The sequence below is a fragment of the Narcine bancroftii genome, chromosome 11, assembly GCF_036971445.1.
Source record: "Narcine bancroftii isolate sNarBan1 chromosome 11, sNarBan1.hap1, whole genome shotgun sequence".
NCBI lineage: Eukaryota > Metazoa > Chordata > Chondrichthyes > Torpediniformes > Narcinidae > Narcine > Narcine bancroftii.
In genome coordinates, this window is record NC_091479.1 from 50,194,285 (window position 1) to 50,204,457 (window position 10,173).

The 10,173-nt window shown below is 42.7% G+C and overlaps 1 long non-coding RNA gene across 1 annotated transcript in view; it reads left to right on the forward strand.

Annotated features, from left to right (window-relative positions):
* Positions 1 to 10,173, forward strand: part of LOC138745364 (uncharacterized) — a 42,882-nt gene extending 32,709 nt beyond the window's left edge. The window contains exons 2-3 of the long non-coding RNA XR_011346217.1: positions 2,711 to 2,852; positions 9,892 to 10,173. This is a non-coding gene — a long non-coding RNA (uncharacterized lncRNA). The remainder of the gene's footprint in view (positions 1 to 2,710; positions 2,853 to 9,891) is intronic.

The following is a 10,173-nucleotide window of genomic DNA, read 5'->3' on the forward strand; positions in this document are numbered from 1 at the left end:
ATCTTCACCACACCTAAAACATTGATCTGATAATTCTGATTTTATTCTAATTAATTTCATTGGTGTAAGAAGTCACTGTAGAAGAAAAACTAGTTGTGAATTCCTTCCTCACTGCTGCAGTGTGGAACTCTGGTCAATAGTTCCAGACTGCTGAGTTGAAGTGAATTAATACAACTCCCCTGGATCATGTGATCTCTTTTGCCAAATCAGCTTCCTGAGGAGCTTTTCAAATCCAACAGCCTGAGTCACCTGACTCCAGGTGCAGCTTTCAGATAAAATCCTTGCTGACATCTGCTACATGACTGATGTAAAAACAATTATACTGAATTAATTTATGGATCTCCCCATATTTGCCAATCAATTAAATTATTCAGATCCATTTCCCACCTTTGTCTCAACTTATGAACTCCTCATTTAAAAGTTCCTACTTGTAATAAAGAGGATATCATCAAATAATTTATTTTTAACAATTCCTCTTATAAGGAATTTCTATTTCAGTACAACATGGTTGGTCCTAACTTATCCTTCAAATATGCTCTTAGTTGGAAAGAGCAAAAAAGATTGTGATGAGTTATACGATATTTATTTCTCAGTTGCTCAAATGACATTAATTGTCCCCTTTCATAACAATCTTCAACATTTATAATCCCCTTACGAAACCCGCTATCCAGAAATTGATGATCCTTTAAAAAAGATATGAGGATTTTGAATCAAAGCCATTCTGGGTGATGTACATCCACTTACACCAATTTCATCATTTATTTTATTCCATATATTAATCAAATGTTTCAACAATTGTGTATCTTTATCACCAACCATTAATTTCGATTCCCACTTGTATATAAATTCTTCTGCTTTTCCCTCTCCTATTTTATTTGATTCTATTTTAACCCTTTCAAAAAAAGAAGCAAGAAATCTCATTTGAGCTGCTCCATAACAATTTTTAAAATGAATAAGCTGCAGTCCTCTCAATGCAGAATTTGCATTGGGTTACTTGTAACATGGGATTCAATTGGAAATGGGTTCACGTGACATAAACCCACAATGCAGAATGCTTTCTAAGAAGGGAATACAAGAGGAGGGTTGTCTAGGTCTCCAGCAGGATATAGATCACAAGATATAGGAGCAGAAGTAGGCCCGTCGAGTCTGTTCCACCATTCTTCCACTCACCCCCACTCCCCAGCTTTCTCCCCATAACCCTTGATTCCTTGACTAATCAAATACCTGTCAATCTCTGCCTTAAATACACCCAATGATCTCACATGGGTTTCACGACCACTGACAAAATCAATTTTTCCACATTTGTTTTAAATTGACACCCTTTTATCCTGAAATTATGCTCTCCTGTCCTAGAATCCCCTACCATGGGAAACATCTTTGCCATATGTAATCTGCCCAAGCCTTCCAGCATTTGAAATGCCTCTGAGGACCCTCTTATCCTTCTGTACTCCAACTAGTACAGTCGAAGAGTCGACAATTGTTCCTCATATACTCACCCTTTCATTCCTGATATCATTCCAGTAAATCATCTCTGACCTTCTCCAACTCCAGCACATCTTTTCTCAAATACGGTACCCAAAACTCTAATTCTGATTGAATGGAAAGCGAATTCTCCAACGACACAAACACAACAGTTAAATGATATTATGTCTTGTTAATATTTACAAAAATTATAGAAGAGTCAATTAATAACTTTCAACAGATGCTGGGACCCATTTATGGACCATTGTCATAACCTAAAGCATTAGGGTTGTTCTGAAGCTTGGTGCTGTGTTACGAGTCCAGAGGATCCCAAAACCCAGCAGCAATAGATATTCACCAAGACAAATGGTGACTTAAACAAAAGCTGATTTTAATTATCTTTCAAGATGAAAATGGAATAACACTTTAACTTATCACTATTTTATTACTTTAACTGACTTTACCCAACTTTCCCCCCATCTAATTCTAAGTGCACGTGTGTGTAAGTTCAGAAAAGTTCTTTGGTTCACAGTCCAATCTCACTTCTCATTAATCCAAGTTCACTGGTTGCAGGCCATTCTTCTACTGTGCACAGAATTTATCAAATATAATGTTCACAGGTTTGGTGCTCGAAAGGTAAATAATTACTGTTCAGGAAGGTTCTTGTTGGTTTTCAGAGAGAGGTGTGTTGTTCAGGGAAGTATTAGGGTGTTTGTGACTCAACGTATCAGCATCTGAAGTCTGTTATCTCTTCGGAAAAGCTCTGATCGCTTTAGCGTGGAGCAGAGCTGAACCAGGACTTTGCAGGTATTTAAGGGAGTGTGTGGGCAGGGTTTGTTCTGGACCAACAATCTCACCAAATGACTCTGCTTGAAATCAAGATTCAAATCATTTTGAGGAATACAACAGGAATTGTTCAACAAGAGCCTGGTGTTCCCTGAGGAGTTTTCTTTCAATAGTGGAAATGATTTATTTAAAAACCCCATTAATCTTCCTGATGCAGATCTTTGTATTTAACTTTCAGGTTGCTATCTGTTGTTAACTTGGAGGCCTTTAATCAGGTGACTGGGTGGAATCTTTGCTTTAACCAAGCAGTTCGCTTGCAATTTTCCAGCTGTAGGATGCAGTGCAGTTGCTTGCAAGTTTAGCAAGTGGGATTATGATGTGAAACAGCAAATCACAGCGTCATTTTTGTGTTTGAAAATGCCAATGTGAAAATTTTAACTTTGGTCTCCTTGGTTTGCTTAAGTTAACAGAGGAGACGTTGGGTCAAGCTGAGAAGACAGAGGTTGGATGCCCATTTGGAGAATCAACTGGGGAAAGAAGAAAGCACAAAACGAGGGTCTGAAAAAATAATGAAGCAGACTGAAGTGCTGTTGAACCAAACCCAGGTAAAGAATTTAATTTTGTACAGCATACTTAAGAGACCAAATGATTTGGGTTTTTAATCATGGGTCCTCTACCGGCACCACCTACGGCTCCTAGAACGCTTCCACCAGCGTTGTCTCCGCTCCATCCTCAACATCCATTGGAGCGCTTACATCCCTAATGTCGAAGTATTCGAGATGGCAGAGGTCGACAGCATCGAGTCCATGCTGCTGAAGATCCAGCTGCGCTGGATGGGTCACGTCTCCAGAATGGAGGACCATCGCCTTCCCAAGATCGTGTTATATGGCGAGCTCTCCACTGGCCACCGTGACAGAGGTGCACCAAAGAAAAGGTACAAGGACTGCCTAAAGAAATCTCTTGGTGCCTGCCACATTGACCACCGCCAGTGGGCTGATAACGCCTCAAACCGTGCATCTTGGCGCCTCACAGTTTGGCGGGCAGCAACCTCCTTTGAAGAAGACCGCAGAGCCCACCTCACTGACAAAAGGAAAAGGAGGAAAAACCCAACACCCAACCCCAACCAACCAATTTTCCCTTGCAACCGCTGCAGTCGTGTCTGCCTGTCCCGCATCGGACTTGTCAGCCACAAACGAGCCTGCAGCTGACGTGGACTTTTTACCCCCTCCATAAATCTTCGTCCGCGAAGCCAAGCCAAAGAAGAAGAAATGAACAAAATCTGATTAGAATAGAAGTTTATGGAATGTTTGGAAGTTGCCACAAAAAAATGGAGATATAAATTAAATGTTGTAATTAAGATAAATGAACAATACAATGAGCCTGGTGTCTCAGTATCTGCCTCCCTTGACTGAACATCACCGTTAAACCTTCTCCCCAATATGAACCTGATGTCAAAGTATCTGACACAGTTAATCGTACATCAATATTAAACCTTCGCACGAATTTGAATCCTGTCTCAAAGTTTCTGCCTCAGTCTATCGTACATCAACGAAAAACTTTCTCCCCCCCCCACCCGTGATCCTGGTGTAATAGAATCTGCCTCAGTCTACCGTCCATCACCGTTAAACCTTCTCCCCACTGTGAACCTGGTGTCATGGTAGATATCTCAATATACAGTATATCACCGTTAAACCTTCTCCCCAATGTGAACCTGGTGTCACAGTATCTGCCTCAGTCTACCGGACATCACCGTTACACCTTCTCACTACTATGAACTTGGTGTCACAGCATTGGACTCAGTCTAACATACATCACTGATAAACCTCCTCCCCACTGTGCACCCTGTGACACAGTATCTGATGCAGTTCATGGGTATATCACTGTTAAACCTTCTCACAAATGTGAATCCTACTATAAAATAATACTCCCCTTCTAAGTCTCTCTGTATTCTAATCCCCACCTATTTTAAAATTCCAAAAAAAAGAGAAAAATCAATCCCAAAACAAGCTACTCAAAAGTAGTAGCCCCCTAAAAATCTGGGTGTGGTGAAGTGCACAAGTGGCAGGTGACTAAAGGACTCAGTGTCACCCACCCCCAGTCAGACTTTCACAAAGTCCTGAAACAAAAACATTCAACCCAGTGATTCCAGTCCCACTGATTGTTCCGGATCTTCAATATCGAGAAGACTGCGTCAATTCAACTTTTTTCCCATTCTTTCCATATTTTCCAATCTTCCCATTTCCATTCCCATTGACCCTTCCCTTCGGTGACAATGGTGACGATCGCCCATTTCCTCGTCCATCTGGCAATGAATTAGCAAATAATAAAGCATCGTGGTCATTCTCAAAAAACTGAGATTGAAAATTCCCATAAAAATCTTTCAATACTGCCGCATGACGAAAAGCAAATTTATATCCCTTTCGCCACAATACTTCTTAGGCTGAATTAAATTCTTGGTCTCTTCTGATAATTTCTTGACTCAGATCTGCATTAAAAAAACCCTATTATTTTGAACCATCAGTGGAGCCTGATTTTGCCGTGTTTTCTGCACCACCAATCGGAGGATCATCTCTCTGTCTTGATATTTAAAACAGCGAATCAAAACTGCTCGTGGTAATTGGCCTGGAAACGGTTTCTTCCTTAACGCTCTGTTCGCTCGATCTAATTCCAGTTCATCTGGAACGAATTACCTGCCCTACACTTCTGGGATCCATTTCTTCAAAACCTTCACCAGATCCGAACCTTGCATATCTTCCGGAAGACCTACTATCTTAACATTATTTCTACGACTTTGGTTTTCTAATGAGCCAAACTTCTTCAATAATTCCTTCTTCTGAATCCCCCAATCTACAAAAGGATCTTACACTATTTCCATTTTTTCTCTATTACACTCCATTTGACTCTTGCATTCAAGAAAGCCTCCTCAATCTTTTTAAAATGATCTTGCACAGTATCCACTGATCGTGTCCATCTCGTAACATCACTCTTAACTACATTAATATTTTGCTTCATAAAAGTTATTTCTTCACACACAGTGTTCATTTTAGATTTCATTTCTGAAAATCCTTGAGTCATCTGATGAGTCATCTGCATTGATATATTTGACATATCTTCCATGAGCTGAGCAATCCCTTCCAGAATAGGAAACACAGAATCCAGTCCAGGATCCATCACCTCCATTTGAGGCTGACGGCTCTCTTCTTCCTCCAAAGCAGTAAGTCCTCTTCCAGTATGGTTGCGGGTCTGGTCACCCGACAACAGCGTGCCGACCTCATCAGCTCACTGTCGCTCAGGCTCCCCCACAGCCCACATCGTCTCCAAAGGTTCGTGGACCCTCAACACACTTTGCATGCCCAGTAGGGCACCGACTGCGCAGGTGCATCTTCTGATGCTACATTGCACTCCCCCGGACCACCAGGCAATGCTGCAGGATCACGGGCCTGTCCTCGCTCAGCTGGCCCACACTCACGCCTGTGTTCATGAGCGCACGAGTCGAAACTGCCAAAATCATCGCTGAGCTGGTGCCATCTTGCGATTGCAGAAGCCGGGCAGGAGTCCTCTGAGACTTGGGGACTCCAGTCGATGACTCCGTTGCTTCAACTTGAACTCGGCCTCAATTCTTCAACACATTTGTAAGGTAATTTCTTCTGAAACTGAGTTTTCGATTTTTTCACATTTGCAGCCATTTCAATCCTCCACTATTTCAGTTTTTTTTATCAGTATTTTAAATCACTTTTACAACTTTTAAAATCGAGCATTTAATAGTCTAACTGGGGAAGGGTGGAACCACCCATCTACCCTCTGTGCCATCTTGTCACAGTATCTGACACAGTTTATAGTAAATCACTGTTAAACCTTCACATTACTGTGAATGCTGTCTCTCAGTTTCTGCCTCAGTCTACCATTCATCAATGTTAAACCTTCTCCCCCTGTTAACCTAGTGTTAAAGTATCAGCCTAAGTTTACCACACATCACCATTAAACTTTATCCCCATTGTGAGACTGGTTTTACTGTATCTGCCAAAGTTTACCGTACATCACCAGTAAACCTTCTCCTCAATGTGAGCCTGGTGTTACTCTATCTGCCACAGTTTAGTGTACATCACCATTAACCTCCTCCCCACTGTGAACCAGGTTTCACAGAATCTGCCACATTTATTGTACATCATTTTTAAACCTTCTCACTACTGTAAACCTGGAGTCACAGAATCTGCCTTATTCTTCCATACATCTCTGTTAAACTTTCTCAGTACTGTGAACACGGTGTCACAGTATCTGCCAAAGTCGACTGTACATCACCATTAAAATTCTCCCCACATTGACCCATTTTTCACTGTTTTTGCCACCATTTATTGTACATCACAGTATATTCCACAGTTTATTGTACATCAGTGATATACCTTCTCCTCATTGTGAATGTAGTGTCACCATATCTGCATCAGTCTTCTGTACATCACCATAAACTTCTCCCCAATGTGAACCTGGTGTCACTTGATATGCCACAGTTAAGATTACATCACTGTAAAACCTTCTTCCAACTGTGTACCTGGTATCACAGTATCTACCACAGCTTATCGTGCATTACTGTTAAACCTTCTCGCTACTGTGAACTCGGTGTCACAGTATCTGCCAATGTCTACCGTATATCACCGTTAAATATTCTCCTAACTGTGAACCTTTTGTCACAGTGTCTGCTCAGTTTATCGTACATTACTGTTAAACCCGCTGGATAAGCTCCAGAGAGCGAAAGAGGAGTTCTCACATCTGCAGGAACTGGGGATCATTCATCGCTCCGACAGTCCTTGGGCTCGCCACTCCACCTGGTCCCAAAAGCCTCCAGTGGCTAGTGCCGCTGCAGAGATTTTCGACGGCTTAATGACACGACAGTACCTGACCGTTACCCCATCCCTCACTTTCAGGACTTTACGGCCAATCTGCATGGCATGAGAGTATTCTCCAAGGTCGATCTGGTGCAAATCCTGTTGCACCCCGAGGATATCCCCAAAGCAGCTATCATCAACCCCTTCGTCTTGTTCGAATTTTTATGCATGCCTTTCAGGCTCAAGAACACCACCCAGACCTTCCAGCACCTCATGGATACGGTGCACAGTGATTTGAATTTCGCGTTCATTTATCTGGATGACATTCTTGTCACCAGCAGAGACTGGGCACAACACAAGTCTCAACTGCACACCCTCTACTCCCGACTGGCCGAATTCGGCCTAATGGTCAGGCCGGCCAAATACCAGTTTTGTGCAGAAGAAAATTTGGATGGGATGAAACTAATCCAGAATCCATCGCACAAGATTGGAGAAATTGGATTGAGCATCTTCAAATACTTGGAAGTTTTGAAGTTAACAGACTTTGGAGTGGCCACATTTGCTCAGTTACACCATTTTTCTGATGTAAGTGAAGATGGTTTTGATCCTGTCAGTTACTGAGTCCTGTGAAATAACCAAGTGCGAGGACATGGTGGATTTATAATGGGAAAAGCCAGAGTGGCTCCATTAAAGTCAGTCACCAGACCTTGAATGGAATTGACTACTGCTACTATGGCGAGCAAAATGGACGCTATGTTAAGAAGAGAATTACAGATGGAGTTAGCAGATCCTGTGTTTTGGACTGATAGAACATCAGTGCTTAAATACATTAATAATGAAATCATGAGGTTTCATTTCTTTGTGACTGACAAAGAGAATGAAAACCTGGACAACAACAAATGGCAGATTTACCACAGGACAGAGTTTCACCTGATGAATTCCCATTTACATCCGTGGAAGTTGATTATTTTGGTCCTTTGCAAGTAAAGTGAGGACGAAGTGTTGAAAAATGATATGAAGTTATTTTCACATGTTTGACTATGAGAGCAATTCATATTGAAGTAGCGTCATTGCTTGATACAGACTCTTTTATTAATGTTCTTTGGCGTTTTATTCCTAGACGTGGTCAAGTAAAAGAATTATGTTCTGATAATGGATCTAACTTTAAAGGAGCTTATCGAGAATTATGAAAAGTTATTCAAAATTGGAATCAACATCAAATTCATGATACATTACTTCAGAAAGAAGTTAATTGGATATTTAATCCACCCATAGTTATGGGTGTGGTACGGGTAAGGGTTAGTTGGTTGTGGAGAACGTTTACAAAGGTCTGTTCTGGGCAGTACTGGGCAGCAATGCTTAATGTTGTAATGGATGCGGAAGCTCTGGGAAGGGGTAAGGGAGGGACTGGCCAGGAAGTCTGCAGATGCTGGGGCCGAGGGCAATGCACAAACATGCTGGGGAAACTCATGGATAGTTTTGTGAGGAGCAGGTCCTGCTTCACGAGTCAAATTGAGTATTTCGAGGAGGTGTCAAAGGAAATAGATGAAGGTCAAGGTCTGTATGCACTGCATGTGGATTTTAGTAAGGTGCTTGACAAGGTCCTCACAGTGGCCTCATTCAGAATGTCGGGAGGCATGGGATCCATGGAGCCTTGGCTGTGTGGATTCAGAATTGGCTTGTCTGCAGAAAACAGAGGGTAGTAGTAGATGGAACAATGACTAGTGGCGCTCGAAAGGGATCTGCTCTGGGACCCCTGCTCTTTGTGATTTTTATGAATGATGATGGGAGTGGAAGGGTAGGTACGTCAGGGGCTGACACAGAGGTAGAGATGTTGTAGACAGTGTAGAAGGTTGTCATAGGTCATCTAGTTTGGAGAGAAGTGACTCCAGGATGGAGTTCAATCCTGTAAATCCAGATATACTTAAACAAGCAACTGGTACAGGTTAATTTCCAGAGTCATTTTCAAGGGCACGAATAACAGTTATTCCAAAGAAGATTGGAGACCCATTAAAAGTAGCTTCATATAGACCAATTTCTTTATTGAATGCGGATTACAAGAACGTGAGGGCAGAGAACTTGGTTAGTGACAGGATTATGAACAGTGTGCAGGACAGAGAAATATTTAGATCCTGCTACATAAATCGCTCAATGTTGCTGTGAAAATTGAGAGGGAGTTTAAGATGGTGTATTGTGTGCTGGCCTTCAGGAGTCAGGGGATTGAGTTCAAGAACTGAGAGGTAATGTTGCAGATGTATAAAATTCGAGTCAGACCACACTTGGAATATTGTGTGCGAGAATACCAGAGGGCGTCTAAATAAGGTGAGAGGAGGGAACTTTAGGCAAGATGTGAGGGGTACATTTTATTCACACAGAAAGTAGTGGGTGCCTGGAATGCATTGCCAGGGGTAGTAGCAGAGGCTGGTCCATAAAAGGCATGAAAATGATTTTAATATGGGGACAGGTATAAAAGAAAAACAGAAGGTACTGGTGTGAGGGAGGGAAGGGTAATATCGTTGTGGGGTAGGTTCATATGGGTTAGCTGAAGGGATTCGACCAATCCATCCATGATTTGTCCAGCATCTTGCTGTCATGTCGTGGTGAACCAGGGTGTTGCCTGATGGAGACACGGTGCTCTGAGTTCTGCAGAGATAGATCGTGCTTTTCTCCAAAACACACTTCCTCAGGTAAAGCAGAGGAAGGGGAAAGGCCCTAATATGCAGGGGTAGGGAGGGGGGTGATGGGGGAAGAGTTGGGACCCTCCAAAGTCATCGTGATCAGGCATCGCAGACAGCATCTCTATCACCCATAGTTCTCTTCCCAGGTGAAGGAGCGATCTCAGAGACAAGACACGAGTCCAGAAGAACCTCGCATCCCATCTGAACAGAGGTCGGACAACATCATGATGTCCTGAATCCCTCCCCTTCTTCTCCCCCTGGCCCTGCCAACCCCATTCCCTGCACCTCCCATGTCCCTTCACCCACTTCCCCCCACTTCTCCTCTACCCCTCCTCAATCCCAACCCCCTCCCGCTCACCTTGCCCTTCCCTCACACCTATGCCCTAACCCCAGCCCTCCTCCACCTCCCTTTCACCCTCCCCTTTCCC